The 25,675-nt window shown below is 38.8% G+C and overlaps 1 protein-coding gene across 2 annotated transcripts in view; it reads right to left on the minus strand.

Annotated features, from left to right (window-relative positions):
- The window catches only part of mid2 (midline 2), a 123,148-nt gene extending 98,932 nt beyond the window's left edge, over positions 1-24,216 (minus strand). For both annotated transcript variants that reach the window (XM_063876799.1, XM_063876798.1), the window contains exon 1: positions 23,793-24,216. The gene's annotated coding sequence lies outside the window, so the exon portion shown is untranslated. The remainder of the gene's footprint in view (positions 1-23,792) is intronic.
- Positions 24,217-25,675: the final 1,459 nt, after the last annotated feature.

Genomic DNA, 25,675 nt, shown 5'->3' on the forward strand with positions numbered 1-25,675 from the left:
TTTTTAAATAATTGTTTGGGCAACCAGTGCCTTTAATATAGTGCAGTTCAGAAAGGGGAGACAGAGGGGAAGACGCGCAGCAAAGGGATTCAGGCCGGATTCGAATCTGGGTCCATCGCATGGGCATCAAACCCCAGTAAATGGCCGCCTGCTCTACCCACTGAGCTATGCGACGGCCAACCACAGTGCTTGGTCAAATGTGATCTGGCCTGTACAACCACAGCTCTCTACTCTCCTTGGCATATCAGCAGCAGCACAAATTGCAAAAATGCACCTTGACATTAGCTGTCCTTCACTTTTTCCAAACCGCTGTAAACTGCTGTAAGGGCTGTACTTTGTGGTCACGACCTAACTTAGTACTTGACAAATGCCATTAAAGATTCCACCATCACACTATCAGTCTTGATCAAATTAAAATGGCTCCATTTTCTAGGCCATCACAAATCAACTATTAATCTGCCAAAAGGGAGTATCACGCATAAATAAATGTCAGAGGAGCAATGTACACTAGCTAATGACTTTTGAACACAGCTAACATAGTTTGGCTCAAATGCAACACAAGAGGACAAGAGCGATGACTACAGTACATTCAATAATGCGGCCTGAACAGAGGCTGTTGCTGTGCAGTGAGTATCTTATATTTTTCGTAGCTGAGAAGATTAACTGCCAAGGATTTGATGGAAAAGAACAGACCAAAAGCTTCAAAGAGTGAACATATTTTTAAGTTAAGCACTGATGAGATCTTTTTTCTATACAACCTTAACATATGGTTGGTACCAGAAAGTATTGTTGGAGTCACACAAATTACGAGCAAACAATTCCACCTCTATCTTTTGGATGACAAAGTCAAAAGATTATAGCTAGAAGACGTTTTATTGGTAACATTTTTGGTAACAAAGAACTCTTTAAGTCTTAGGGCGGTAACTTCATGTGAAAGGGCGTCGGTTGCCTCTTCCAGAATTAGCTCAGCACACACACACATCCATTCTCACTATCAGCTACACCACAACACACAGGAGCCACTTGTATCACCAGGGAAACTCGCACATCCCAGCCGCGTTTCCTGGTATGACCTCACTCAACGCAGTATACAAACATTGTACGTCAAGCCTCAGCATTTTTTCCCAGCATGAGAAACACAGTCACTGGGCTTTTTTTAAAACCCACTCAACTGTTTTTGTCTTCAATTAGGATTGTAAGACAAGGTCAGTATGAATTGTGTTTAAAAGAAATTACCAAAACCTTTATGGACGTTAATGTTTTTCTTAATTTATAGGGGACAATTTAACTGCTGTTTTTTCATTTAATGCATCCCCTTACAGTTTATAACATATTCGGAAATTGCAGAATACTCGTTGCAAATAGCATGTTGATCTTTCTTTTGATTTTGCCACTTGCATGAGTATATTATGACCAAAATTAAAGTAGGCCCCAAAATACAGAGTTTGACGTTTATTTGGACAAAAAATTCCAAAATGGAAGTACAAGACATTCCATTCCTGTCTTGTCTTGACACTCATAATGCTCTCATACATATAAACATGAGCAAAAAGGACTGAATAAATGGCCTATATATACATAAACAATAGTGACTGAAATGTTGGGATTTCCAGTCCCAGCCTCTGGGTAGCTAGGGGGCATGCTCTCGCTGTTGTTCAAAACAGAACTTTCTTTTTCTCTTTGCTTGTATTGTAAACAAGCTATGTTTAAAACAGTAAAAAATGGCATCCTAAAATACGCAGAGGAATATAGGGAACATAATTTACAGTCCAATAAATATCTGACTTGTAGTAACACCCACTGCTGATGGTCAGCATCTTATCCTGTACATTTTTGAAAATGTGGTGCTGTACATTAGTGAGCACAAGGTACTTCAGTTTGACATTTGCACTAAATTAAATTTAAAGTTTAGCATTGTGAAATTAATGAGATGGACTCCCTGATTTATTGAACTTGGACTGTGAAGTGCACTTGCACATAACCAAGCTTGTTCTAATAGGGTGCCAGCTACAGCCGGGTCTTAGTTCCTATGTAGACTGTTCAATAAGGCTGAACCTCTCACCTTAATGACTGTCAACTGTTATTCTCAGTCGGATGCACTTTTAATTATCAGCTCCAAGGCTCTCTATAGCATCTGTATGCGGAGGACAGGGCTCGCCTTTTAACTAAGAACCTCCAACTTTACAGAGTTGGCTCAAAGTCAGGTTCAAAATCTGTTCGCATTGTTGAATTTCGCCACAGAGCAGCAGAACTGCAGAAACCCCTTCATAGTAGTGTCCTCTTTATCCTGGTTGCTACACTAATATCCATAATACGGTTTATCTTGTAATTGAGCAGCAATGTGCCATGAAAAAGCCAACAGATATGTAATTCGACAACTACTGACAGCCATTATCTAAATTAATGGAGAATTATGCTCATTTTAAGTTTAAGTCCACACATTTTTCATACCAATATTTGTTTTTCCGTGCTAGAGCTGTATGACCTTGAGGAGTCAGTTGGGAGAGCAGCTTTAATGCTAAATTGGCTCTAAAAATCATGAATCCTTTCAGCATCAGCCTCCCTACATCACAATATATCATATATTCTCTCACTGCACATGTCTTACTAGACCTTTTCCACAATGAGATAATGATGCGACAGATCTCATCAGAATCTGATGTGTCAGTCATGTGAAGATGGCCTTGGAACAAACAGAAGCCTAATCAGGCTGCACAAATGTGTTGTTTTTTACCCACCGCAGAATATGCATATTCTGCCTACCTCTGCGCTTCACCCAAACAGACAGCAACAATAGCTTTCCAACAAGCAGCTGTTCCTCCCTCCCTGCTGAAACTCTCACAGGGGCACCATTATTGCAAATCGCATTCTCTTCCATCAGCTTTTGAATTAATCATCACTGCTTTTCCGACTCTAATTTCAACAGTCATATTACTCGATGCACAAAACATAAATACTTCCGTAAACAATTAAATATTCAGAGAATTAAAAAATATCATACAATGGGATATCTCTCTTTTATGCAAAAACTGTACAATGTATCCATGTCCTTTAAATGCTGCTCATCATGGTATTTCACATTGTTTGTGGCGGGTTGCACCATTCCTGTGCAACAATCTAGTATATGTCAAAGAAATGTGGTAGTGGTTGGTTATCTTGAGTATTGCTTTCTAAATGATTACCTTATTGGACTATTTTTACTAGCGTGACTTTTGATTTGATGAAAAACTTGTACTACCTCATCCCAACTGTCTTCTTCTGTGGTTTGATCTTTCATGCCTGTCAATGTCGCTGTGGGAGGTTTAAAAGGAAACAAAACTCCAAAGCTAATGCACTCCCCCCAACATTGCATTTTATGTCTTTATTGTATTTTAAAGTGAACCTAATCTGCAACTAATCTTTACTTTCACTTACAAAACTACACTTCAATAATTCGCTCACTTTCATTCATTAAAAAAACAGAGACACTAAACCAACATGGTTTGTAGTGTGGCAGGACAACACGTTTTAGCAAATAATGTTGCTGAATCAGCCAATGTTTTATTTAGCAGGTAACACAGCTGGATCAACATCTTTGAGCCACAGGCTTTTTTTCTTCTTCTGCTCTGTTGGATAATCAGACAAGAGTTAAAGATGGAGCCGAGCAACGGCCTTGCTAGCTGCTGGGTTGCCAAAACAGCATGTTTTATCTTGTATCTTTCAAATAGAAATCTTCTCAAAAGAAAGGCCACAGGCCCATCTTACAACTGCGGGTTCATCTTTTAAAAACAACACAAGGTACTCAAAGCTATTGTTTCTCTTCCAGTAAAGTTCAGGTTGATAAGATGCAACAAAAAACATCTTCACACAGTCAGGTTTTCACAGAAATCGTCATGTCAATATATGGACCAAAATAAATATCATTCCCTTCAACCTTTTTCAAAATTGGGATATTAATTTAATGTACATTTAGAGTGAAATGATTCATTGTTTTTTTCCTCAGTAAGGGAGCAAACAGCTCCAGTGAACAGCATCTCATCACAGATGAAAGCATAGCCTGAATGCAACATGCTAACACTGGCTCAGTTCTGTTACATTATTAATACGTTTCTTATTTGTAAAGAACATCTAATAGCTTTAGTTTTTTGATGTGCAAACCAGACTTTGTACTGAAAAAATAAAATCACCAGTTTCTCATCTTCTGTTAAAAACTTCCATGTTTAATTTTGCTATTTAAAAAGTAGCACAGGGCTAGACTTTAAAAGGATGAGAGAGATCACATGGATAGTCAGCAATCTTCACACTCATATTCAGGCCAAGTCAGATGGACAGATTAGTGAACAAGATAAAGGGTAAAAATAAGAAAATGGATATGTATAAGTTCAAAAAGAACAGTAGAGAAAGTGGGAATGAACAAACATTACCAGGAACCCTTTTAAACTGCATATATGGGCCAACATCAAACACACCAGCAGGAGGAGAGGGTTAGTGAGTGCGAGTCATCCCGCTCCTTCTGTAGTGTTTCCTGCAGCTCCTGTTCTTTCTCTACTGTCTTCCTCTGCACCATCTAAATATTTTATATGTAGCCTGATGTTATGTTAGGGATGTGTCCCACTCTTTGATCAGACAGACTGTCATTGATTTGTTGCTGGAGCTGAGTAGGGCATTGACTTTTTCATCACATAGGAAGAGGGGATGAGGACAGGCTCACTGAACAAAAACAAAATCAATAAATAACGCATCATCAGCCTGTCTTCAGCTGTTTTATCAATCATTAAACGCTCAATTATTAAGTTGTGCTGCTGTAAATGGCTCCTTGTATATTTTTGTAAGATGTGTACTCCATATGTATTTGAAAAATAAAAAGATATATATATTATTTAGATATTATAGTAATAATGTTTGAAATACTACATTGTGCATCTTGAAAGTGCGCTTTGGAAATGCTAGAAATCACACAGCCAATGCAGCGGTAATTATAGAAGGACAGTTTTCTGTCAGGCAGGCAGGATAAGCTGAATACTACAAAATCATATCAGCTCTTGTTGCATTAGCGAGCCAAAACCCACTGTCGCTCTGGCTTTGATGTTCAAACTGCGGTCCTGCACAGCCTGGAAAAAAGTGTTCTAAAAACGGGCCTTGAATCTGAGAGTAAGAGGAAATATTGCTGCTGCCATAATCCTATGGGTAATCGTTTACATTTGATCGCCAAGCATGAATATGAATGCTGTTCTGCGTGTCCTTGAAAAATCCCCCCAATTTTCAGTCTCTCGCTGGCGTAGGGGGATTGATGTGAACATTTTCTGCACTCCGGAACATGACAGCCATTCGAAGACCTTACTCCAACCTCAAGCAAAACGACTGGTGTGAAACACAGTCATAAGTGGCACACTTTTAAATGTATTCAGTGTGGTGTTACGAAAACAGCACAAGGGAAAAAAGATAGAGGAAAAAAAAGGAGCGGGCACTATGGCTCCGAACAATGCCAAGTAGAAGATTACAGATGGCTGGCTTTGTGAGGGGTGCTTGAGCATGTTTTCAGGCTCATTTCAGTGTAATTTTCTCCCTTTATCCATGGGCACGCAGCCTGTGAAGGGTCACAATGAGGCATTGAGCAGTGTGGTGGATTGAAAGAGGAAGGCCGAACAGTACAGACATTTAGGAAGAAAGAAAACTTGATGGGGTTCTGGAAAGGCTACCGTTAATCCCTGGCACAAGGAAAGTGAGTAACATCATGTTTGCTTGCATGCAGAAAATGACGCACGTCACAATGCTTTGGACATTATGATCTAAATTGTGCACACAATCTGAACATTAATAAGTATTGTACTTTAAAATTAAGAACAAGCTTAAATTTGCATGCAAAAATAAATATAATTTTAAACAAGGACAAAAGAGGGGTTGGGGGCTTTAGAAAATAGGAAATGGAAAATTGTAGTGTAATTATGCCTTTAGAAATGGGCGAAATGATTAGGGACAAGTTATTTTTAAACAAGTTTTCCATTCCCTTTAATGTGTTAACAGTTCAGTTAATGTTGCCCAGTAGAGTTGGGATCCTAGCAGGGTATTATTAAGTTAGATAACTCTTTTAAGTTAAAATTCTCCCTTTAAAACAGATTTCATATTTTCACTGCACTTTTTAGGTTCAGTCTAGATTTCCAAAAATGAACATGTCTCTCAAGAGACCATACATTGTGTTTAAGCTTTTTTTTGTAAAAGTCCCTGAGGATAAACCCAGAGTTGCTCTGTTAACAATAGATGGAGACAGATTTTTAAGGCAATGGGGAACAACCAAGGCTGATTCCCCAGGATATACATTTGGTTTCTGCTTCTACACCAAGGAACCAAGATGCCTCCAGGATAGATATTGATTTATTGTTCACTGTGGGATTTCACCCATTGATAGTCATCGCACCAAAGTATGCAGTATGATGTGAATTGTCAAGCCTGTGTACTCTCCAAAAGAATGACAACTATATGTGCTATTTTTAACTACTTGATATAGAAGAATGGTAGTTAGCACTGTTTAGCTACTGAAATGAAAGCATGATATTCAATAACAGCACAAGTTATATTGTTTACATTATTTAACTCACTGTGATAACATAGATTAAAGCTATAAAAATGGTAGCAGTGGATAAAGGGTTTGTTTGCTCACAATTTGTAAGTATGCCTTTCTTTTTGCAATTTGCTTTAGGTCATCTCCTAACCCTAACATAAAGAATAATTTGAATCTGGCCAATCACAGTGCTGGAAGTCTCTGCATCACACCGCCATAGCGGCTATGCTAACTACGCTAATAATTGAATAATTGTCACTTTGTATGTAGAAATGACAAAAACTCATTGATTGCACTTTTCAGATACCAACATTTGCCTTTTTGCTTTGTTTTATGTGATATTTGCACATTTCATTTTTGGGGGCTTTGGATTGTTACGCAAAACAACAAATGCTACATGAAGACCTTGGGCTGTGGGAATCGGACATTTCTTTACTAATTTCTGACATCCAATAAACATAAAAGAATACAAAAATGGGCCCGCCAATTCTGCGGGGCGCTTTGGGAACAGACATAACAACGTATATTTATTATCAATATAAATACATACTCCTGTATTGAGATGTTAGTGTTCTTAGGGCTGCTTCAACACTTGAAGACGTAGTCATTTTAAAGTGCCCTTGGAGAAAGTGAGAGTATTTACTGAGTGGTAAGAAATTGACTCGAGTTTCAGCTGTGTCAGGTGTCGGGACTGAGGTTCAAGAAATCTCCACCTTGGGAAATGCGCTGCACTGAGACTGAGGCAATAACGACCTGCAATGACTTCATATGTACACTGTCTACTCATAATGTTGGATTCAACACTATAATACAACTGAAACCGGAAACATGAGACCCACAAAAAACCACAGTACCTGGTTCCCATGAGTCAAACCAAGGACAAAAAGCCCCAAGATAATCTGTCACAATGCAAGCCATGTCCCACCCAGTCACATTTTTGATGTATAAGCTTCTAAAGAGCCGAGCATGAAATGGGCTCTTTGTGTAGAACAAAGTTTTACAGAGAACAGTGGCATAATATCTGGTGGGTATTCCCCTTGAGTCAGGGGACGCCACATATGCACATGACAGAAGCACATATACACAGAGCTGGTGTATGTGTGATTGTGTGTCAGAGGAAAGACACTTGCACACAAGGCCCATTCAACTAGATACATGCATGAGTTTCTCAACACTTCAAGTTCAATGTCCTTTCACTCACACACTTGCACACACACATTTTGCTCCCCTCTCCACTCTCTTGTGACAGAATATGCCCTTTGTTAATGTTCTTTGAGGGAGCGCTGGGGAGCCAGGCTGCAGGGACTCTGGGAACGGACATGAATAAATGGACTGTCCTTCAATGCAGCATAAGAGAGAAGCCAAACACCCCAACCCATCTTACATCCATTATCAAAGGGCCTTTTGAAACAGGCTTCAGCTACAACTCTGCCACGTTTGAAGTGGTACTTACTCACACACATTTCCAAACCCCCATGCATTTGCATGAGCATTTGGTGTATGCATGCACAGGAAATGCAAAGTCCTGTATAATACAAACACAGACAGAAACATTCTTGTGTGTCAGATCCAAAAAAAAGGTCCATTCTGTCCATCTAAATGACAGGAAACAAGATAGGCAGTAACAAGGATCCAAGCTATGAGGAGATATTGGAAAGGTGCCTTTTAGAACAGGAAATTAATATTTGATTCAAACACTGTCACATTTTAGAAAGTGCCGTTTTGTAGGCCGAGAAAGAAATATATCACGAGAACAATCTGCCCACTTTGACTTAAATGCATGAAATGTGAGAGACTAAATGGTGTATAGGCTAATAAATGGATGAACGAATATAAGAACATGTTCTCATTCATTTCCCCCAAAAGACTGTTTCCAAAGCAGTGTCTTTGCCAGTATGTCTGACATGTTGGAAAAGTTACTCTCCATTAGTAGTATGTGTCTCTGCTTCATAGAGCTTACTAGGCATCCTCATCACGAACTGGAACAGTAAGATTGCTCTACAGGTGCAGTGGTTTTGGATTATTTTGACCATTTCACTAGAGAAAGATTTTCTATGAAACAGTGCCAGCAAGGAGCCATAAACTATGACTACATTACTGTAACTGATCTGTAAATACACCCAGTCCTATAGATACATCAATAAAAAATGTATAGTTGCTATAACTATTAATATAGAAACTACTAGTTACCTGAGATCCAGTTTAATTCAAATACATATCTTCTACTATCTATGATTTAATTACTTTGTGTTCATAAATAACTCCATCTCAAAAACAGAAGGATTGGATCATAGTCTAATCCCAGTTCTCTGGAGTCTGGATATGCGGGAGACTTGCTCGTGATCACAACTATTGATCGGACTTTCCGAGACCGTCAGATGCACAATGTGAATACAAAGCACTTAATGCAGTAAACATTTGAAATCTGTGAAATATTGTTATGTCATTCATCTAGCTTTCTGGAATGGGTGCATAGGATTGAAAGTTTTCATTTATTACATCTGATGGATGTATTTTCTTTAAAGGGGGGAATTCATTGCAATGGTTGCATTAGCTACTCCTGCTTAGTAAAGCTTTCAGTGCTGTTTCCATTGATTGTTGGAAAGAGAGAGGTGCAAGTGTTTTTCTTCAAGGCCTTTCCTCAATATTCTCATCTTTAAAATATTGCTGGACTGGCAACTTAAATTCAATAAACCTTGAAGAGTGCAGGTGCCTGATATGATACATACTATAACCTTAGTAAGTTAACCAACATTCTCATTATTGCAAATCTGAGACAAGGTTCATTGTTTTGATCAACATTGATTCAAATATAATTCATTAGCTGCCCCTCTGTCGTCGAGTCGGTTGTAATGGCCTTGTTGTGGGCTCAACAAGCATCATCAGTCCACACACACACACACACACACACACACACACACACACACACACCCCTCTTGAATATGAAGTGCTATAATTAGTGTGGATAAACATTGGAGTTGCTAACTATGTGCTTGTTTAAAGCTAATAGAGCTTCCCCTATCATTGATCATCTGTAAGCTCTGTTTGAGAAAAAATGTCACAGTGAGTCTGAAGTCTGTAGGTATAGCACGATGGAGGACACGTTTGTTGTACAGTCAGTCACAGATAATTCTACTGAACTATTTGTTAGCGTAAGCTCTCAACAGTAACACACTTCATACTACTACTTTGAACATTGTTACTGATCGCTGACTGAATAGACTGACTAGAGTGAACAGATGTTGCCCAGCTGTTTCCTGTGGGTTTGGCAGCTTGTAGCGAGGCTTGAGATTTCAATTAAAAGTTCAAACACAACATTTTCAACCACGGAAAGAGGGTTTCTCATCCCGAATTTCTCATCTTTTTCTCTGTTATCAGTTTGGTTTTTGCTGTCTGGAGGAAATGTCTCAGACTTTTTCAATGGTTCCAACAATGTTGCTTCTGCCTAAACATGAAGTTTATTTCTTGAACACGTGTGTGATATTTTTCAACATTATGTTGTCTGTCCGCACAATTTTTGGTGTTGAAGCTTCCAATGCACCCGAAAGACTGTTTTGCTTGATCATTCCTTATGAGAAATACAGCCGCCCAGCTGACATCATGTCAACTGACACCTGGTGAGGTTACTCTAACAATTTGACAAAAGATTTAAATCTATATTTTAGGAAAAACTTTAAATGAAATTCCTTTTTATCACACACACACACACACACACACACACACACACACACACACACACACACACACACACACACACACACACACACACACACACACACACACACACACACACACACACACACACACACACACACACACACACACACACACACACACACACACACACACACACACACACACACACACACGATTGATAATAGAATAGAAATGGGATATTACCAAAAGGATACCATGATTTCGCAGGTGGATTTTTGAGGGGCAATTTTAAAGAAATTATATATTTTTAGATAGCTGAGGAAATGCTTCTAGTATCTGCAAAAATAAACCATGATAAATATATTCCTACCAAAGATGCACTATTTGATCATATTCCTGCACAATTTTTCATCTGATCGGTCTTTCAGTGCATTTAATTTCTTTCTACACGCTGGAGCTCAGAATGCTTACAGCTGCATCACAGCAGAGCCTGCTAGATTGCATTGATTATTACTGAGGGCAACCATATGGGAGAGAGAAGAGGAGGGATAAAAAAAAGAGAAAATGGGGGCCAATGAATGAGGACAGCAATAGGGATGAAAGGGAGATTTATTTGTAACAGCAGAGAAGAAAACACAGAGAGAGAGGGAAAGAAGATACGTGGATAGTTAGATGAGATTCGGAGGGGAGAGGAGAGAGCCTCCTCTCCGTGGATGGGAGGGCTAATCCCAAACATGGAGCAGATTAGGTGCATGACACAAAATGAATTTTTAAGAGACAGCCACTAGCTGAGAAGCAATCTACAGAAAGGGTTCGAGAGAAGACAAACCCACACAGATAAGATGATAGGAACACCTAGCATGCACTCATGACATTTTGTAATATCACACCAAAGTAAAACCTTTAATTAAGGCCATTTGGTGAGCAAATATAATCTGATGGCAATAAAAAAACAAATAACGTTTGTTCATTGCTTTAGAGAGCAAATCAAAAAACAAACAAAAACTTGCACGACACCAAAACACCTACACTTAAAAATATGGCTAAAAATTCAAATATCTGTTTATAAAACGTATGAAAATGCTTCCCAATCACATCCTTTACATGACACGACAAGATCATGATTTTCATTATGTGTGAGTAAGAGAGGAAGAGGATGAGCGAGGCACTAACATTTCAGAGGGATTATACATCCATAGTGCCATCTAGTGTCTCCTTAAAAAACACACACACATGAGATTGCAGCTGTGATTTTGCTATATATACACTGTATATATAGTAGACTTGCATGATATAAAAAGGTTTTTCATGCGACATATAACAGGAGAAAAACTTAAGCAAAGCCATTCATATAGTAGCCATTATCTTTAAAGTCTTAATTTTCCACAAGAACGCCCAGGTTTTATGAGGGCTGAAAATATGGTATGATATATGGAACATGTGTTAACATATGCCCACTCATGTTTGTGTACACTAGGTAAATTAGACAGAATTGACGTTCAAATCAAAGTAGCAGAGGACATATGGAGAGCAGCTGCTGTTCTGTTCAGATTAACTAGGTATTAATAAAAGAAAGTTAATAAAAATGTATTAGTGCAATTATTCATAACATAATTAATTATGAATCAAATCCTACATTCACTCAGGAGTTACGTCTTGTTATTTGATCTGTGTGTGGTAATTATAATTAAACTGATTTATTTTAATTAGTTATGGGGGTTGTTTAAATATTTTAAAGCGGTCTGCCTTAAACAGAAAAATAGACAAATGGGATATGAGACACCCGTTGATAATACAGTATGCAATCGCATAAAGTAAAAGGTTTCATAAGAATTATTGTTTGATGTTTGATGATGAAATCAACCAGTTATAGACAGAATGCAAATGTACTAATGTTTGATCATCATTATGCTCAGTATAACATTAGCAACAACAAAACTTTTAAAACTATTAAAGCACCTACAGTGACGTAAAGGTAAATAAAACATCCTTGGACTGAGGAAAGATTTAGTGGCCGCACTTAACTACATGAAAAATCCCCTTTTAATTATGATCAGACATGGTACTGTCAGATATCCCTTTAAATATTTTTGTCACCGTGACAAAAATGTTCCCGTCAACCTAAATTTCAAAAGCACGCATCAAAATAGAGCATTTCCTCTGATGCTGCAATCACACACAAACACACACACATGCTGGTTGCAAAGTAAAGTGTGCATTAATCAGAAGAGAAAGACAAACATGTCATCTGTTGCAGTAAAAGGAAAATGCAGTGCCAAGCAGAGACATCGATAACACAGCCATGTTCTGCTCTAATGCACAGCAGCACTGAATGGCATGATATAGGAGCTGTTTTTGCTGCTGCTACTGATATTTCATATATTCTGGGTGGCAGGAGCCATGTTCTGCAAAATCTATTATTAAAAAGGGATCTACTTAGGTGAGCAAAAGCTACATCTCTGCATGTGTGTGTGTGTGTGTGAACACTGTAATTGCTGCTGAGGATATTGAGTCTATGGGGGCACACACTGTCTTCCTATCAGTATCCTCCCTGCTCCTCTGCTGCTCCCTCCCTGTTTCATCTCTCCGTTGTCCTCCAGGCTGCGTCCCTCTCCCATGTCTACTCCGCTCTGCCTCATCAGTCGCTCCAGGATTTAAATGACTTCAATGGCTGGATGGTTTAGCTAAATTAAATGTTTTTTTGCCAATGTCTTTTTCAGGAGTCTCTGATCCTTTCTGTTATAAAGCCACTTCTTCAAAGACTTGATTTTCATCACTGTAGTATTTGACCTTGAAGTAGGGCTGATTTGGCAAAATTGCATTATTATTCAAATCATTTTTGGATAAAGATATATCGAAATTATTTTTTGTTTGTTTTTGGAATTCAATTTTTAGGCGGTGACATCTCTGCAGGAGAAATATAATTCACATGTTTCCGTTAAAGGGCATCTAATGACAACAAGTTCCTGTAGACATTAGCAATACTGATATCAACTATGAAATTAGATCATAATTAGTTTTATTCTCACTAACTTTTCCGACAATGAAATCTTTCATGGATTTTTTTAACACTAGACCCTTCTTTAAATTGTTGTCTCAATTGTTAGCTGGAATGGAATTGGGTCAGAAAGATGTTTATAGTACAAAAGAAAAAGAAGAACCGTTAAATCTGTGGCTGATTTCTTTTGTATTTTTCCATAAGCTCCAAGCTTCTTCCTTTTTTCCCCACTTGTGTAGTTTCCTAGAGAATTTTAAAAGACGTTTCAAAACTGTCATTAATTATTAGCAACTCTCTTGTCAGGAGAGCTCTGTGTGAGAGAGAGAGAGAGAAAAGGTCTATATCTCTAATGGGTTTGCAGTGATCGGCAAACACTAAACCCCTACCCTAATTCACAAATGAAATAGCTCATCACCCCAGTGGATACTTCAAGCTGTCACTGTGTGAAACTAAGAGAAAAATATGCTTTAAAAAAAAAGAGTCTGATGAGTAAAACATTATCTTATATTATACATCAAAACGGAATTTGCCAAGAGACGCTTGGACAACAGCAAGCTATTTGGGGAAAAACAAAGGATGGAAATATATTTTTTATCCATTGAGGTTGATTCTCCTTGATGTGTATTCAAACTCTGTAATTACAACATTTTTACTATTTTGTTCCCAGGAAACCAATGCTATATTTTAATAGGAAGAGTTATTGAGCCATTCGAGTTGGAGTATTAAGTCCAGTAGTTGTATTCCTAATGTTAAGGTGAGCTAGCTAAGGCTGTTGTATCGCTGCCTAGAAAAGGAATTACCTCTTCTTGCAACCTTTGAGGTCCTGTTCTCTTAGATGTGAGGAGTTTCAGTTAATTATTTTATTCAGGCAACTATGGAGGCAGACATTGACACCAATATGACATCCTCTTCAGTTAATGATTGGTTTAACATTGAGATTAAAACCCATAAGTCTTTTTTACTAAGAGGACACTTCATTTGCTATAGATGGTCAATATTCCTAAAAGAATAATGCACAGTTTGTTTACAGGCTTATTCACTTTGGTGTTGAGATTAAGATGAAAAGACTGCCAGCTTAGCTAAGCATACAGAATGAAAAACAGGGAGACAAGACAAGCATGGCCAAACATAACACAATCCACCTACCAGCACTTCAGAAGCTTGAAAGAAATTACTGATGCCAGCCAAGAAACACAAACCTGCAACTTGCTCTTTTTCCAGGTCATTTTTTAAAGAACAAACTACAGATAACAAATAAATTAAGCTTCAGAGGACATCAGCGTCCAATTGACCCATGTTATCAGTTTCACCCTTTTCAGTCTTTACGCTAAGCTAACCATCTGCGGACAATAGCTTAATATTGACGATAGACATGCAGTATCTTTCCACTGAATTAATTTGGCAAGACAGAGATATGACCAGTGGCGAGAGACAGGGAACAAGTCTTTGAAGACAAGGGCTCACAGTGAAGCCTCAACATTGAGTGAGAAATGTACCAGCAGAACTCAATGAAGGGACAGAGAAACCATGCCTCTGGGCCACAGTATAATGCAAAGCAGTAAGGGTCCAATTACAAAGCAGAGGCAGGCCAGATACTGTATGCCAGGCTCCATTTGAAGGGAGCAGATCAAGGATCCCTTGGGAATGACAAGAGAAACTCAGACTCGATATGCTGTCCGCTTCTCTTTCAAATGCTGTCATTTTTAAGAGACTCCCTGTCAAGCAGAATTGATGGCTTGTTATGCTTATAGAAGAGACACTCTCAATAACAGAAAAAAAGAAATACAAAATTCAGATTGGGTTTCTCACAGATGAAACTGGAAAATGGCTCAGCATGAATCATGTTAGAAAAGATCCAAACAAACAGTGAGTATCTCCTTTTAGTCTTTATTCCAAAAATGCGAAATGTGGGCAGAGCTGTCCATTTGTCAATCCAACAAAATATCTAATGCACAGTATAACAGGTTGTGTGGTCAGGTATACTTAGTGGTGAGGTCATTAGTTGGATGATAAAACCAATGTAATAATGCATTTATCATTAACTCATTCAACAAGCAACATGGCCAAAAGTACCTGGCCATTTTGCTACACTAAAGCTGGGTTTTGCGGCTTTTATACGATTGTACGTCCATATTTTTATTTTATATTACATTGATTATATAAAGAATCAATTTCAAGGATTCATTTAATCTGGCAATAAATGTATAGATTATTAAAAATGAAAATAATAATTTATTGCAGCTCTATTCCCAAACTTTATTTTAGTGCGACTTACAGATAATTGCTTCAGGTCTTGTATGCATTAAAGAAAAGTTAGTACAAAAACAAGTAAGTACATTACTTTACATTTAGCTGACGCTTTTCAAAGCGACTTAAAATAAGTACAATAAACCATAAAGATACAAACTTAGAGCAACAAGTAAATGCCTTTCTTTTCATTTTGTTACCATTTAAATTGATATCATCAGAAACTAAGGACACAACCAAGATAAGTAAGTAATTAAAATTGTACTTATATAGCACCCTTCTCAACATAAATGTACAAAGTGCTTTACAGGCAGTAGCCTACACAGTAAAATACACAATTACAGCTGTAAAAGGTACAATAAAAAGGCAAAAAAAAAAATCAGAACAAAACACAACAGTACAAATTAACACCAGTGTAGGGACAGCTAAGAACTCACCTCCCCCGACACCCCAAAAGCTTGTCGGAAAAGGTGAGTCTTCAGCTGCCCTTTAAACATTTCCACTGAGACAGTGGCTCTCAAGCTCCGGGGGAGTTCATTCTAAAGCCTTGGAGCCACCGCCTCAAAGGCACGATGCACCTTAGTTTTTAAGCATCACGAACTTGAGTCATGCAGCAATCAGATAAGCACAGATGTGTCAGATGCTAACGCAATCTTTCATCAACATTTTCCACAGAAAGAAATGTCTTGATCCAGTTACAAAAACTCAGTTCCAACCTTTATGAGAAATAATAAAGCCTGCAGGAGATGAGAAGAACAGGAATGTCTAAAATCTATATGAATATGAAGGAGCATCAAAAGGAAAATAGCCTTTAACCAGTTCCCTTGGGTCTCAGATGTGAATGTGTATAGGATGAGATTATGTAGTCATACAGGCCACAGTGCTGTGATAAAAATGTAACATAAAGGAACTGCTTCATTATCTCGACCCATTCAAACACAATCATCATGACCATAGTTTTATACATCAGCACATAAGAAAGAAACATCCAACCACATCCAGAGTGGTATATGGCTTTTTCTGATAACCAAACACAAATAAATTGCTAGAATAAAAGCATTTTTTAGATCACATCCTCAATTCAGCTGCAGAATTCCGTGGGGGTTGTAGATATGAGGTTGTGGGCTGCATTCACTTTCCCAGGATGCCTAGGCTGCATGGATTATGTGAGTTTGCTTTTGTTAGGGTTTTCTGAGGATAGCTTTCCTCTACCATCTGTCGAGGAATTTAACCATGGGATCTGAAAATGATGCAACAGTATGAGTCTTTATTTTGTGCATAAAGAAACCCGGTGTGGAGGCGGGTCAGAAAGCTGAGCTTGTCCAGCTTGCTCCTAAGAGTAAGAGCGCTAAAAGCCTGAATGTATGATCACAGCTGACCTGAGCAGTCTTATGGGATGGCCTGTGAGTTCACTAGATCCTCTAGAGACTGTTTTTAGAAAAGTGCTGTCATCTTTGATTTATGACATTCAATCAAAGTTTAAACATATATCAAAGTTCTTCGATTGAACTTTGTAAAATAAACTTTTTTTCATCTACACTTTTAACTGCCTCACTATAAGTTAATGAGGTCAACCCTTTAACTCCAGGTTCAGTGGATTCTTAAAATAAAAGTGATAATCTCACTAGCACAGCCCCTGAGTCTTATTGAGTTTTATGGAGTTACTGTATCTGACCTGATCATATGATCCTAGAGCTCAGCATTAAAGCTTTCAGCAGTATCAGGTTTAGCCTGGCAATTACTGTTAAAAGATGTCACATCAGGTTTAGGGAGGGAGTTTCTCATGCCCTCTATTTTTAAAGTAAAGGTTCTATTTTTGCCGGCAAGTCACGCCATGCAAAATTGCTACCCATACAACGTCTATTAGTGGAAATATTCCACTGAACACCAATAATTAGGCACATAATGACTTGTCGTTGGACCTGTAAATCATTCCTGCCTTAAAACACATGAATACAGTGTGCTCTAAACATGCAACAATTTAGTAGCTACAATTTATGATGTCGAAGACACAACTTTACTAAACAACCATCTTCATCTCAAAATGAGAGAAATAACAAAGCGGTGAACAAGCGGAATTTGAAATTAGAGTCTCTCCAAATATATTTATGCTACTATAATCATGCAAGCATAATGATTATGTGGAATGCAGACTATACAGAGGGCTCAGATTGCAGATGGCAATTATATGGCACACAACAGCCCAGTTTATCACCTTACTTGGCTAGGTTATCCTGTAGTGCAGAGGCCATTATTCATTAATGTAAATTTACAAGATATGTTGATCGTAGCTGCCTCTGTGGACTACAACTGTCAGTTAAACGGAGATGTTTGGTCGGTCAGCTGTTCTTGCAGCTGAATTGGCTGATTATGAGGTTAAGCAATTAGAGCGGGATCACTAGAAAAAAACGACTTGACCTTCTAATTCAGCACCATATGCTAGGGACACATTGTTTCTTCTCTCAATAACCCAATATTAACATTCCTTTCAACACAGCAGTGGACATGTAACAGGTAATCTGGCTCCAAACTGCCAGCACTGCGTGGAGAATGGATAGGGCCTGCAAGAAAGATTTAGATCATGTTTGTGGGCAGAGTGTGTGTGTTGGTGTGTGTCGCATTAATCTGAATAAGAATGAGAGGTACACTGGGAAAGGCGGAGGGGAGGGGGAGGGAGAAAGAGAGAGGAGCAGGAAAAGGAATCTCAGTATGTTCGTGCATGTGGAAATCCTTACATTGCAGTTTGGAAGCAGAGGTCAATAAGACAGTGAGAGGTTAGGGGTAATTTATCACAGTGAATTAGGGAAAGGAGATTTCACTACTGAACTGTCTCCTCCCCTGCTGTGATAATAAGTAGAACAAGTGGTGACAGAGGACAACCGGAGGTCGCTGTCATCTTCCATTTAGCTCTCGCTCAAACTGCTGTAGCGGCTACACTCTGTACAGAAATGCACTAATACAGCATGTGATCATCAGGTGCCATCATTGCAACACAAGAAAGGATTACTCTGATCAAGCATAACGAAGAAATATCTTTAAATGTAATTATTTATTTCTGCTACAGGTGCAGGATGAAATAATAGCGTTTTAAATATATTTTATTACATCATGCAATATGGTGATGATTTCTCAGACAAAACCAGCTAAAGAAGAGTAGGTGTAAAACTTTTGATAGCTCTTAATCCAGACAGGCTATGTTAAGATTTGTTCCAGTTCTGTGCATTGTCGTAAGAAAAATAACAAAACTCAATATGGAACATTTAAATCTAAAGCTATGAACGGACATTTGCCTAAAAAACCCTGTAATTAAGTAAAGCAATCATCAGGTACAGGTATATATTAACGTATATATCCAAAGGCAACAGGGTATTTATGTTAGCTGTTATGACAACGCAACATAATTGAGATAATTTAGAAATATTTGAAGCAGGTCCCCGCCGAGGATCACAGCATCAGCCATCAGCACATTTGCGTCAGTGTCATACAGAGCTTCAGACTCCCTCAAAATGCAGGAAATGTCGACTGGGTCATGCATTCTGCCTCTAATAAAATTACCTCAGGGAGATGGGTGAAAATATCATGGGGCTTGACTTTGTATCCGTAAGCTGGTTCTGTGATTGCGATAAGGACTCGGCCAATATGAAATTTCACATTCTGGCATACTGTATACTACTGTGCATATAGAAAAATGCAACATGAATTAAATATTTCATCTAAAATCCAATATAGATTTGAGATATCCTATAAAATGCTTAAATCCAAAAATACGGAAGCATGTTTTAATGGCATAGAATATCATGTGTTTTAATGGTTAGTTGATTAATTAAAAGACAGCACTGGAGTAGAATGATCCATATCCCAGACATGGTACTTTTGATGTGAGTTACAGCAAAAACTGTTGTTAGTAAAATTGAGTTGTAATGTATATAATGTAATGTATGAGGCAGTTATACATTGACTAGTGCAACACACAGCCAACAGCAGTTAGAATCAGTGACCCATAAACATTGGATAGCCAACCGTTTGTCAGTGTTTTTGCTGTCAGTCTTTAGAGGACGGGACAGGACAGGATATCTGACTGCATCCACACACAATGAGTCACAATGAGTGAGTGAGTGAGTGAGTGAGTGAGTGAGTGAGTGAGTGAGTGTGTGTGTATATATATATATATATATATATATATATATATATATATATATATATATGTGTGTGTGTGTGTGTGTGTGTGTGTGTGTGTGTTTTCTCGAAGATAAATGGTGGAGGCAGCAGTCTCCCGAAGGAGGAATTTATTTGAAAAGAGTCTCCCATGACCTGAGTTGATCTCGTCCCATTCTTCGGTGGGGGTTGTGCATGCACATGTGTGTCTGTACGCCTGTGTACATGTCTGGGGATTTGCAAATCTGTCTAACGGCTGTGCCCCCCCGAGGACTGCCTGTGCTCCCAGCCTCATAGCGCTAATCTGACCGACAGCTTGGACCAGCTTTCAGCCAGGAAACAGCCCACCAGCTAGGTCCAAATACCTGACTGCCAGATATCTTATCTGCCATGAGAGGACAGAGGAGAGGCTGATCTTCCGACACTTTCCCCAAGTGATGCCTGTCTCACTCTCAGCCTGTCTATCCGTTTGCTTGTTGTTGTCAGCACTACACTGTAAGACCTACACTTCTCTGGACACAGCTGCATGTGACAGTTTGACAGACTGTCACAGCATAAAAATAAAAGGCAGTGGGATGACACCGACACTGTACCCTTCTGCAGGCATTTGGAAACAAAAAAAATGTCAAACCTTCACCCCAAATAATTCATCAAACCTAGACATACATGATTCAGAAAAAGAAAACTCATATACAGGATTATATTAAACAAAATATACTTGAAATCAGATACTTAAAGTCTGATCTGACTAACCACTGATTCATGTTTGTAATCCTGTTGTTGTTTTTACTACTTATAAAAGCAAAACTACAAGAAACTCTTTCCACGTCAGAGAAACGCTCCCACAAGCCATCTGCCTCGCTTCTTCAGGAGAAAACTGTGAGCTTATAGAGCTAAGATGCTGACTCACCAATCAGCAGGGCTGTTTTACAGGCAATCCAACGCAGCTTGAACTAGATGACCCTCATAATTGAATATTAAACCCCCGATGAGTGGCAAGGCAATCCGCTGTGATGCCAACTAGAGCCTGTGAAGTGTTGCTTGCAGAGATGCATGTAAAAGACAGTGCCAGTGGCATCCTGTGAACCCCGAGGTTATTCTGTCACACTGTCATAATTTCAATCTTTGAGATAAAAAACATCAACAACATGTCCACAGACGCACACCCACACTCACACCAGGTCCCCAGATGCAAGCAAGCTGAATGCACTTTGCACACATTTACCTAAAGTTTAACGAATGGTTTTGTTGATGGAAGACTGAAAACATTGCCTTTTGTTCAGTTAAATCAAGAAACAAATGTGGCTTTTGTTGTTTTTTTTCAGTCCCTGTTCAATGCAGCAGGTTGAGTAACAAGCAGGGTATTTGTAGACTGCAGCAGATTTGAGAAAACATTAAGCAGCGACCTGTGACTCTGGCAAACAAATGTAATGTCCCATAGACCGAAGCAAAAATGGTGAGAGCTGTAAGGAGGTAAGTGACTGGTATTTTAAAGATAATTTTTATTGACTATAAAATCTTATCTGATCTGAAATGGATTATGATGTGGGAAGGTACCCTTGACAAGTTCAAAAGGATACTTTGTGTAACGTTTCAAATTCAATCTTCAAAAGAATGAACATTTACTGCAACAGAGATGCAATCATAGTGTTCCCTGGGCACTGAAATTGGATTTTACACCAGAGCATATTCACAGGGGGACAATTAAAAAATTGGGTAAGAAGTAAGATGATTTTTGATCAGTTTCCTTGATGATTTAAAAAGTAAACTTTTGGAGTTACCATGAAGTTAGTACACTGTGAGTGCGGTGCCGCTGGTACTTGTGGCAATCATGAACACATGTAAACAAAACAAAGCAAAGCAGACCACATCAAACACATTTCACAGGAAGCTGGAGTGTTATCCTTCCACCAACTTTAGCAAAGCTGAAACAACATGTCGAGCCCCCTGCTGATTCAAGAGGCTCTCCGTGGAAGCACAGCCAAGAAGCTGGCTCTTACAGAAATGCCTCTTTCAGACCCAAACTGGCATCAGATTTTGACAGACAGCCCAGAATAAAAACATCCCTGTGACGGATGTCCTTTCAGAATAACTGTTCTGTGAGTATAATGTGATTAAAATGTACAGAGAACATCCCTAAGAAAACAAAGAATGTGACCAATATATTTTAAAGATCAACTGCTGTGACAGGCAGCCACAACAAAACCAAGATTAAAATATTTCCTTTTTCACTTCAGAGTAAAAGAGCACTCCAACGTTAGGATCTCTTACTCAGTGTTTAATAGTCAAACTTAAAAGGACGGATAGGAATACTTTGATTTTATGACCAAGATAACATATTTTAATCAAAAGAGTACTTATTATGCATGTGGGTCAGTTACATCTGTGACATTTTAATATTTAATGGTGGCATTGATATGGCATAGTGGTAGTAGGGTTCATAATTGAAGCTCAAATGCTTATAATTATGTATAAAACATATCTAAATACAAATACATTGAAAACACAGGTCACTCTGGAAATGACCTCAAAGTTAAGATCCTTCCTAAAGTAATTTTAGGGTTTTTTTGTTTGCTAGAGGCAGCAGTTCACCATTCTGCTAGCAGAGATGCAAACATGCTTTAAGCTGCAGAGAGTCACCAGGTACGCCACTGTGCAGTAGGTGTTTGCATTTATTCTTGGATACCTTTGCACCTGCAGCATCAACACAGAACGCCAACTCTCTGTCACAGCTATAATCAACCCAGCAGGTGGCTGATGCCCTGGCTTTCCCTTCGAAAAAGGCACTGCTCTTGTCATTTTTATAATGTCTTAATAATTATCATCTGAGGGTGTAACTCGGGGGAGAACGATATAGAGAGAGAGAGCAGGCAGCACGCTGTAGATTAGATGAATGAGGGTGTCAGCTGTCTTCACCCAACTAGCAGCACCGGCTCTGAGAGGGTTCGGCCCATGCTCTGAGACCTGTCTCATTAAACACAGTGATCATGCATTAACAAGAGAGCAAGCGAAAGGGAGAGAGTGGAGACATAAATCATTTTCTTTAATATGTGAACCACCAGAAGTGTAATAGCTGTTTCAATGCATTAAACATGGCCTCGCTGCTCCTCAATCTATAGAATCTAACATGTTAGAGGTCAATCTATGTGTGATCTGGCCTTTTTTTTAACAAAAAACGTGTTATTTAATAGTGTTGAATTTCACATTTAGAGAACGAGACAGGCAGGGCACAACACTGGAGTCCACTTTTTTGCTCTCCATTGTTTAGGCATCCTGCATTATTGATGTGGAGCTGACACTGTACACTCTGCTTTCTGGACACACAGTGCCTGTCACCTGGAGCACTGTCTCCACAATACACACGCGTACATACTGCCATTGCTCCAAAATGATGCAACACGCCTATGGGACTGTTCAGGGATACTATTTTATTGCATTTTTGAGTGGTGATGTGCTTCACTCTATTGTATCTCGCTCAGTATACCTATAGCAGTGATATTCTGTTTCTCAAACAAAGAACAAAAAAACAACATGCATTCATAGCTTTGAGGCGCCAATGACCTATAATGGCTGTTACAAAATTGTTCTAGTCCTCATGGACAAGGAAGATGCTTATCACCAACAACACTATCTACTCTACTGTATTACTGACTGTTACCATGGCTGGCATCAGGGGCGTGGTTGAGAGCAGTTCAGATTAGTTCCTATGATCTTTTAGTACTACTACACCAAGTTGGGACGCAAAAATACTTTCAGCAAGTTTCAAACTTAACAAGACAGGTATCACACAACAAAGCAACCTTACAGCAACATCATCCAGATATAACAATGAAACAGAGTTGTTTCGGGGCTCTTCAGTTTTCACCATGCATTTGTATGCCATTTTTGAAACACTAATAAATGCATAAATATTAAGTTCATCATGTAATGCTGACGTATCACACACGGGAATTGCGAGGGCACCTTTGCGCTCCCACTTCTTTTAGAATCCCCAGTTCAGACGTATTGTTTTCATTTCGCCTCTTTCTGCACGTGGTAAAGCTTCACCTACACCAGCTGATATGATTGATAATAATTTTGCAAATCCTGCATCCATTCAACTGCCTTGCACAGTTACAACTAACACTGTTTATTTAAACAATTTGTATATTACTCTGCCTGTTCACTACAAACTCATAGGAAAGAAGCTCATCCTACCTCAGTTCACCGTGACAGCTCTGGTCGTCGACTTGTAGCAGTGGCGGGCAACAACGTGCAGCTCGCAGTAAGGATCACAGTTGGAAAGCGCAGAAGTTTGGACGAGTGAGAGACAGATGGATCACACACGTTGTGTCTGTGCTGAGGGAATTGGTTTCACACACCACGGTGGAGTGATTATGACTACGCCCCTAAACAAAACTGATCTTCTTGATTCGCCGCCGGACCATTAACGCGTGCTTAAGATGTTGCTGTCCAACTCGGATGTGCGCAACGGTGCGCTTCCCTCTTCTCGGAACGTGGTGCCAAATCTAAACGCTCCCCAAGGACACGTGACCAACCCAAGGGGGACGGGAATAGCTCTTATTCCCCCCACGGCGGCAGCTGGGATCGGTTACTGCTGCTCCACTGCCCGTGCAACAACTCGAGCTGTGCGCACCCACACTCCTCCTCCAACTGCTCTCCCATCTCCAATGGCCTCACGGTGTCGCTGTCATTTTCATCTTCTGATGCACAAAAGGCAAGATTTTTATGTGGAAATGCACCTGTCTCATTTGCCTATAGTCAACATTAAGATATAACACAGCTAAATTGAGTGGTTGTGATAAAACTGTACTGCCCCTAATATTGAATATATTTATTAGGATAACACTTTTTTTTATAAAGATTTACTTTGATTACTAGAATACTGTGTTCTTAGGAAGAAAGCAAATCCATCTCTTTCTTCTTCTTTCTTATGTTTAAACTTTTAATAAAACAACAGTACCTTTGCTAGATAAAAACAAACAACGACATAATCAACAGATTCACAATTTTCAGTGTTTGAATACAATTGTTCTCTTTCAACAAACTTTAACTTGGATAGTTGCTTGTTTAGCTACGAGTATTTAATGTTATAGTTCATTTAACTACATACCAAGTGTTCAGGGTTTTAAAAAGAACGACAAATTAGTATAATTGAGTATAAATGCTGGGCTGATTCCTGGCAGATGACTGTGTCTGTGTTAGGTAATGTTAGTTTGCAGATGTTTTGAATAGACGATAACACAATGTGGCTTGCTCAATGTGGCTTTTGAGAGCAGCTCTAAATGCAAAATCTACTTTATATTTCCTTTTAGTCACTCACATTAAGAGAACTTGAAAGTGTTGGTAGGTAAAAGGAAGTTTGCTGTTACCTTTAACATAATTAGCTTTTGTTTTGATGATCTATGTGGCTCTGATGGCACCTTATCTTTGGCCACTTGATGATGTAGCATCCTCGGCTGAGGAGTAGCATCTCTCCAACTGAAAAGCATTGTTAATAATACTCCAAAATCATGCTGTCAACACACCGGAAAGGCTTCAAACAAGGAAAACTAATATAAACACTTCTTTCTTGACAATAAACTTCATAGTACAGCATTTCTTCAGACCACGTAGCAAAACCAAGAAGGGCTAACATGAAATTAGGCAATTCGTTACATTAAACCAACATGGCATCCTTGCTAGCTAGGCCACACTCCCCCAAATAAGCCATACTCCAAAAATAGATAGTCACTTTAAATGTATCACCAACCCTAGGTAACGAAATATCATTCAATCGTGTGCCCTTATCGGAGTGGTGCTAAACAACACAAAACAAAACTTTCTATTGCAAGACACAACTGTCGTTTTTCTTATTTTTTCTCCTACGGGTAATACTCCTTCAACATAAAAGCAAACTATTTTAAATATATGCTAGCGTAGCATAGCCTTCAGAAAACACCACAAAAAGAGCACACATGAAAAACAACTGATTGTCCTATTTGACCTTACCCAACATTCTTAATAAGATATAATGATTGTGCTTACCACCTTTTACTGCCAGACTCTCTTCGGTTAAATCTGGGATTATCTGACATATC

Source organism: Eleginops maclovinus, chromosome 23 (assembly GCF_036324505.1).
Source record: "Eleginops maclovinus isolate JMC-PN-2008 ecotype Puerto Natales chromosome 23, JC_Emac_rtc_rv5, whole genome shotgun sequence".
NCBI classification, from domain to species: domain Eukaryota; kingdom Metazoa; phylum Chordata; class Actinopteri; order Perciformes; family Eleginopidae; genus Eleginops; species Eleginops maclovinus.